Raw genomic sequence first — 6,905 nt, forward strand, 5'->3', positions numbered from 1 at the left:
AGACACATGCCCAACGAGCACTGACACACAACTACACAACAGACACATACACCATCAGACACATGCCCAACGAGCACTGACACACAACTACACAACAAACACACACACCGTCAGACATGTCCAACGAGCACTAACACACAACTACACAACATGTACTGGTACACTTTGAACAAACTGGTAAACACACACAACTGGCACATGTGTGTGTTTGTTACCTGCACTACAATGATAATGAAGATGATAATGATGAAGATGATGACGATGAGTTGTTTGTTTTATTTAGATTAATCATCTTATTGTTGAGGTGGTTGTCATAGCAACACTAATCTCAGGGTCAGAGGTCAGAGAGGTCAAAGATGTGCTGAGACACAATGATGAGGGTGATGATGATGATGTCATCGTGTCTTCCTTGTTCCAGTTAGCCTGTTAGCTGCGCTAGCTGCCTCACGTTCAAACTGAGCAAAACTTTATTACTGTAGCAAACTTTTGAAACAACTTTATTGACAACTTGCAGCTTTATTGGCACCAGCAGACAGAAAACTTTGGACACTGTGAGAGCAATAAAAGCACCAATAACTGATCAATACTATGATTGACACAGTCAAGAGTTCTGACCAAAAAAAGGCATCGATGATCAGTTTTAGGTGGAGCCAAAGTAGAGTTTATAACAAAGCAAATATTAAATTTGTCTTTAAAAAGTTTACTTTAATAGCTTTAACAACACAATCAATAAACTCTACTGATTCTAGTTTAAATACTGATTTTGTGGAACCTGGATCTAATATAATAATTAAAACTTTTTTAAATATCAACTGGTAAATTTTTATTGAATTTTTCAAAAATCATCTGCAGCATTAAAAAAATCAAAAATATTTAAAGGGGAACATGTCTCAGATTTCAGATCTTAATTATTTTTAACTGCTGCTAAATATTTGAAATGATTCTGTACTTTTATTGTAAAATTATTGCTGAAACTGTAAAATGTTCAAAACATTTACATAAAAATTTTAATCCAGCATTCTGTGTGTTTTCTTTGTTAGAGTGTTGTCAGCGTAAGAAGTATTCAGAGATTTATTTGAACTCAGAGTCAGAGAGTCAGAGATTCTTTATTGTCGTTCCACCTCATGTGGTACACGTGGTGGAACGAAATTATGTACACAGTATCCCAGTTACATTCAACAATAAAATGTAAAAGAAAAACAATGATAACATCTAAGATATGAACTAAGAAAAACATCAACTAAAAATAAACTAAACACTAATAGCATAAAAACATTATGTCGAACAACAGCACAAACATGAGCATGCATGAGTCTGTGTGAGCAGATGAGCACGCATGAACACATCAACATGAAACTGATCAGCAGCAACATGAAACAGATCAGCAGCAACATGAAACAGATCAGCAGCAACATTGAAACAGATCAGCAGCAACATGATGTGATTTTTCACAGTGATTATTCTGGTTAGAGATTCATGAGTCTAACAGCCTCAGGGTAGAAGCTGTTCCTCAGTCTAGTGGTTCTACACTTAATGCTCCTCAACCTCCTTCCTGAGGGGAGCAGGGCAAAAAGTGTGTGTGCTGGGTGAGTGGGGTCCTTCATGATGCAGGTGGCTCTCTTCCTGCATCTGGAGGTGTAGATGTCTGTGATGGTGGGGAGACTAACTCCAACATCTTCTGTGCAGCCTTCACCACTCTCTGCAAAGCTTTTCTTTCTGCAGCTGTGCAGCCTCCATGCCACATGCTCATGCTGGAGCACAGGATGCTCTCCACTACACACTTGTAGAAGGAGGTGAGGACTGAGCTTCCCAGACCAGCTCGTCTCAGCCGCCTGAGGAAGTAGAGTCTCTGATGAGCTTTCTTGATCAGGCTGGTAGTGTTGTTGCTCCAGCTGAGGTTGTCGTTCAGGTGCACACCCAAGTACTTGTAGCTGTAGACCACTTCCACTGCAGATCCTCTTATGTTCAGGGGGGGTGTAGGTGTTTTTGTTCCTTCTGAAGTCCACAATCATCTCCTTCGTCTTCTTCACATTGATGTAAAGGTTATTCTTCTTGCACTAGCTCTCCAGGTGTTCCACCTCCTGCCTGTAGCTGGACTCATCATTGTTTGTGATGCATCCCACCACCGCTGTATCATCTGCAAACTTTACAATGTGACAGCCTGGATGGGTAGCTGCACAATCATACGTGAGCAGAGTAAACAGGAGGGGGCTCAACACACATCACACAGTGACCCTCATGTTCCGAAACGGAAGAAGCGGGTAAAGATGATGGATGAATGGAAGAATGGATGGATGGATCAGTTCAGGATTGAATGTTACATACACAACACCTGCTAAAATTACAGCTATTAAATGTTTCTTAGTGTTTTTGTGTTATTGCTGCATGTTTTTAGTACATTTTGTTGAAATTCTTGGTGTTCCACAGCTGCTCGTATATGTTAATTTTTAAAGTTATTATTTTTAACATAATATTTAATCAACTTTAATAAATACTATACAATAAAAAAGTTCTGATCCAAACAGGTGGAAGAGGTCAAACCCACAAAGGTTGTAGTCCTCCAGCGTCCTGGTGGCAGCAAAGCCTTTGCGCTGTGCTTTTAGCACCAGAGAAGAAGAATGAAACTTTGCGCGGAGCAAAGGTGCTGCTACACCCGCCTTTCGATAGCCGGCTGAGGCTGAGCTGCGTCAGTTTGTTCTATTTTGTATAGGCTTCGCCCTTTAAGAGCTGTCGCTTAGTGGGTTTATCCCGTCATGCAAAGCATTGCACTGAAATGTTTAGTCCACACCCACCTGTTGTGTGGGCCCCATGCGGTCTGTATAAATTACGTTAAGAGCGGGTAATCGGCTCCCATTTTTCTTCAGCAAGCTAATAGCACTGTCAGAAGAACGAAGAAGGGAAGTTGTCCAGCTTGAACAGCTCAACCTTTGTTAAGGCTGCCTGTGGCCCCACCACGCCAACCTCCTGCTGCCCCGGTGAGATTTCCTCCCCGAGGAGAAGCAGACGAGCAGCCTTGTTTCAAGGTAAGCGCCGAGGAATATTGCTCAGTGGCGGGTCGCTATACGCTGGACGACGCCATCTTGTAATTTTCGTCTTATCGCCGACTCTCGGAGCGAATCGGATGGCTCCTCCGGGACAGGCAACGTCAGCAGCAGCCCCCGCTGCTCACTCCCTCCTGGAGAGCGTAGTGTCGGAACGAGGGGGTCTGAGCGAATGCTCACCCCCCCACCCCTACCTTTTTCACATTGGCAACCACATCGTTCCCAGCCGTCGGTGCCCTCCTCTGGAGCTGCCCGGCATAATTCAGGAGGCGGCTGACATGAAGGGACTTTTTTCCGTCCCTCTTGTAGATGAACAGATGCTCAGATATATTCATCAATTAACACGGATTCCTCATTTTTCTGAGCTGAATAAAACGTGCATTGGATTTAATGAAATGCAAACGTGAGACGTCATTTATCTTTGACCCATCAAAATGAATGCGGTCATTTATTTACAGAATCAAAGTTTAACATCAAACATTTACATTAATTTGGCAAATTTTGAAAATAACAACATAAGCAATCAATCAGGAAAAATCATACGGCCATGATTTTTCCGTTGCTTCACCACAGACATTTATGAAAACTGTACAATTATGATCTTTTACCCACACGGCGGTGGATGAGCACTTTACACAGACATTTCTAAATATCTGGAAGAATTTCTACTTGAGAGAGGAGTTTAAAGATGGGAAAGAAGTTTAAAGAAGAGTAAAAGATGGGGTTTGAGGGAGTGTGAACAGAACGGCACTCTCTGGGCTTTCTTCAGCTTCTCCTTACGGTACACTTAGGTGGTGAAATCGACTCCTTTACCTGGAGATGTCTCAGGCGAGATTCCGTTTAACGCACCCTTCAGCGTCTCCGCAGGATGCTGTTACTCGCCCGGAGTAGCAGCTTTTTGTCCCTCACAGCTCACCTCAGTGGAAAATGTTATAATCCCATGGAACTCGGAAGAGCTCTGTTGTCATGTCAGGATCTTCCCGGCTCCCAGAACTGGGCTTCTCCGCACAGAACTGAGCAGAACTGAACTCAACCGAACCGAGTAGAACTCTCACAGAACCCTCACAGAACTGAGCAGAACTGGGCAGACCAGGAAGTACAGACAATTTAAAGAGCCCTTTTCCCGGTTCATACGGGAGTCTCCCATTGGCCAGAACCAACCAGACGGGGTGTGTTTTGTGACGTAAAAGGTTAGAATGCAGCAAGAATTGTTATGAAAGATCAGAAATGTTCTCACAGACAGAGAGAGTTTTGTTTTGGCGAGTTTAAGAAACAGGTGCCAAAAACCCCCTGTTGACGTCTGAGAGGATATAAACAGGACAGTTGTTCCAACGCATGTCTGCTTCACTCCTGACCCTGGAAACGTACACTTGCTCATTCAAAGGCAGAAGTCAGAAAATGCATAAAAATCTGTAACAGACCTCAACATGAATTCTAACTTTGCATGAGAATTAAAAATCATTACACAGTTAATAAAATTGATTAGTTCACTGCAACATCTAAAATGGTTTGAACTAAGACACTTTGATTATCAACATCTGTAAAATAGTAATGATAATAAAAAAGAGAGTGTTCTTTCACTTGATTATCAAGAAAGAGAGTCTCGGGATGGGTGAACCTGTATCTCTGGATTCAAATCAATGAAATGACAGTTTCTGTCCCACAAGGTTCTTAAGGTCAAGGGTTTTGACCTTAGGCTTAGTCGTGACCTCAGATTAAGTTCACTACAGTCCCCCCTTTGGAAATCATCACCTGTCCATGGGGATGAATTCCAACTATGAACTTACGCCTTCGATTGTCCTTGAAGCTTGATGTAATCCAGCAAAGAAACAAGAGTCAAAAGTAATCCAGCAAGGAAAACGAAAGTCAAAAGTAATCCAGCAAGGAAAACAAAAGTCAAGGTAATTCCACAATGTTCTCGGTAATTCCATTGTGTTGATTATAATTCCATATCGTCTCGATAATTCCATTGGAGCAATGCTTTAACCCCTTGAAAACAGAGTCTGTAATCCACTGGAAAAAGTCATATAATCCACAACGGTAAATCCACAACGATTGGAAGTGTTGATTAATCAGCATACAGAGGGGTACCCTTGGATTGAACTTGAAGATGCGGCCACTGGATGAAGAGTGGAGACCAACGTCAGGATTGCAGGTCGCCTCCAGCGAAGGTCGTCTCCAGCGACGTCCAGCCTGTGCCGTTCTGGTTCAATGTGTCATGCAATTATGTGGTTTAAGGTGGGCTTATGAAGGGGATTTTGCATAAGGCCTTAAACTATATGCACCTGGTGTGTAAGCTATTATGGTTGGGAACAGCTACAACTACCAGTTAAGGGTGGAGCATGCTGAAAAGGGGTAACTACAGGGGTTTATACCTATAGAAAAGGGTTCCAAACTATTTTTCCATTTCTAACTTAGCTTAAGTTAGCTTTACATGGCAAAATATAGTTTGGATCAAATGTCTGTTGTCTTTTAGACGAACGACTTGAGATTGGGTGTTTGGTTTCCCCATAAATGTTTTGGAAGTCTATGGCGAGACTTATCAAAAAGAATTAGCTATCCCCCTGAATAGAATTGTTCGAGTAGGTTCGGCTTAAGCGTTGTGAGATCAATGTAGATTATGGTACTTAGGGTAGCAATAATATACATTGACTCCGCAAAGATTGCAATTTAGCGAATGAACTGCATGTTGGCATGGTTAAAGGCCTCTTAGTCTCTAACTTAACTTACACACAAGATTCATTCTTACCTCAGAAACAACCAAAACCAATTCAACAACGTTCCAACACCGACAAGAGTAGTGACTAAGCATCTAGAAACATCGTTTCACTGCTTCCCCTCACCCTGGTTGTCAGTTTCAGTCACGCTGTCCCGTGTGAGTGGCTTCTTTGCAGACCCGCTTACGCGAGGCATAATCATATCGAGGTGCGCTGCATGGTGATCCACGTCGACTCGGAGTGACGTTTGGCCCCGGAACAGGGATGCGAGTATCCCACACAATACGAGGGTTATCGTCATTAGCAGGGCTATGATTAATGTGTCCGCGCTTGACCACGCATAGTTAATTGGTTGGATCGGGTTCTTAATTGTGGACCTGAGAGACTTGAGAACTCGGTTTATTGGTTTCACGTCGACGACTTGGGTGCCTTCAAAACGGATCCTTCCCAGAGTCTCTGGATCTATGTCTATAGACATATTCCCCAGGTACTCTGAGTCATCCAGAGTCGCGTCCCATTGTTCCGGATCGAGGTGATAGAGCGTCAAATCACCAATGTGTATGGTTGTTCCCTGGGGAACACTGATCCACATTGTTTTGTCCGGTAACGTCAAAGGTCTATTTGCCCCGGGTTGATCGTAGGCTATGATCGCCTTTCTTTGAGGAGCGTTCACTAGCCAACGAGAGCCAATTATTTCCGCTTTTGCAGCTTTAGCCAGGTGTCGAGGCGTTACGGTCGTTGAGCACTTAGAATTCTCCGGAATAGGTGTCAACCCGCATAAGCCCGCGGTTTGATTCCACACAAACGGCTTACTCGCGCACAGATAATGTATCTCCCGAGTGAGAACACACATCTGAAGGTTTGGAGCTAGATAAACTGAGGGGTTATCATCGTGGTACGCAACCATCTTCGGTGTGTCAATTTGAACATGGTTTTCACCGTGCCAATTGCCAACATTAACAACGTCCCTGAGTGTATATATGCCATTTGAGGGCATTATCGGTAGGTTGATAATGAACGCCATTTCAAACGTTTTGTGATTGACGTAGATTGGAATTGCGCTACCGAGAGTGTAAGCCAGGTGAGCCTGTATTTGCGTGACTCTTTCGCACGTAGCGGAGCTGAGGATGTCGTTCACCATCTGTAG

The sequence above is a fragment of the Nematolebias whitei genome, chromosome 19 (genome assembly GCF_014905685.2).
Source record: "Nematolebias whitei isolate Nwh7 chromosome 19, NemWhi1, whole genome shotgun sequence".
Taxonomy (NCBI): Eukaryota; Metazoa; Chordata; class Actinopteri; order Cyprinodontiformes; family Rivulidae; genus Nematolebias; species Nematolebias whitei.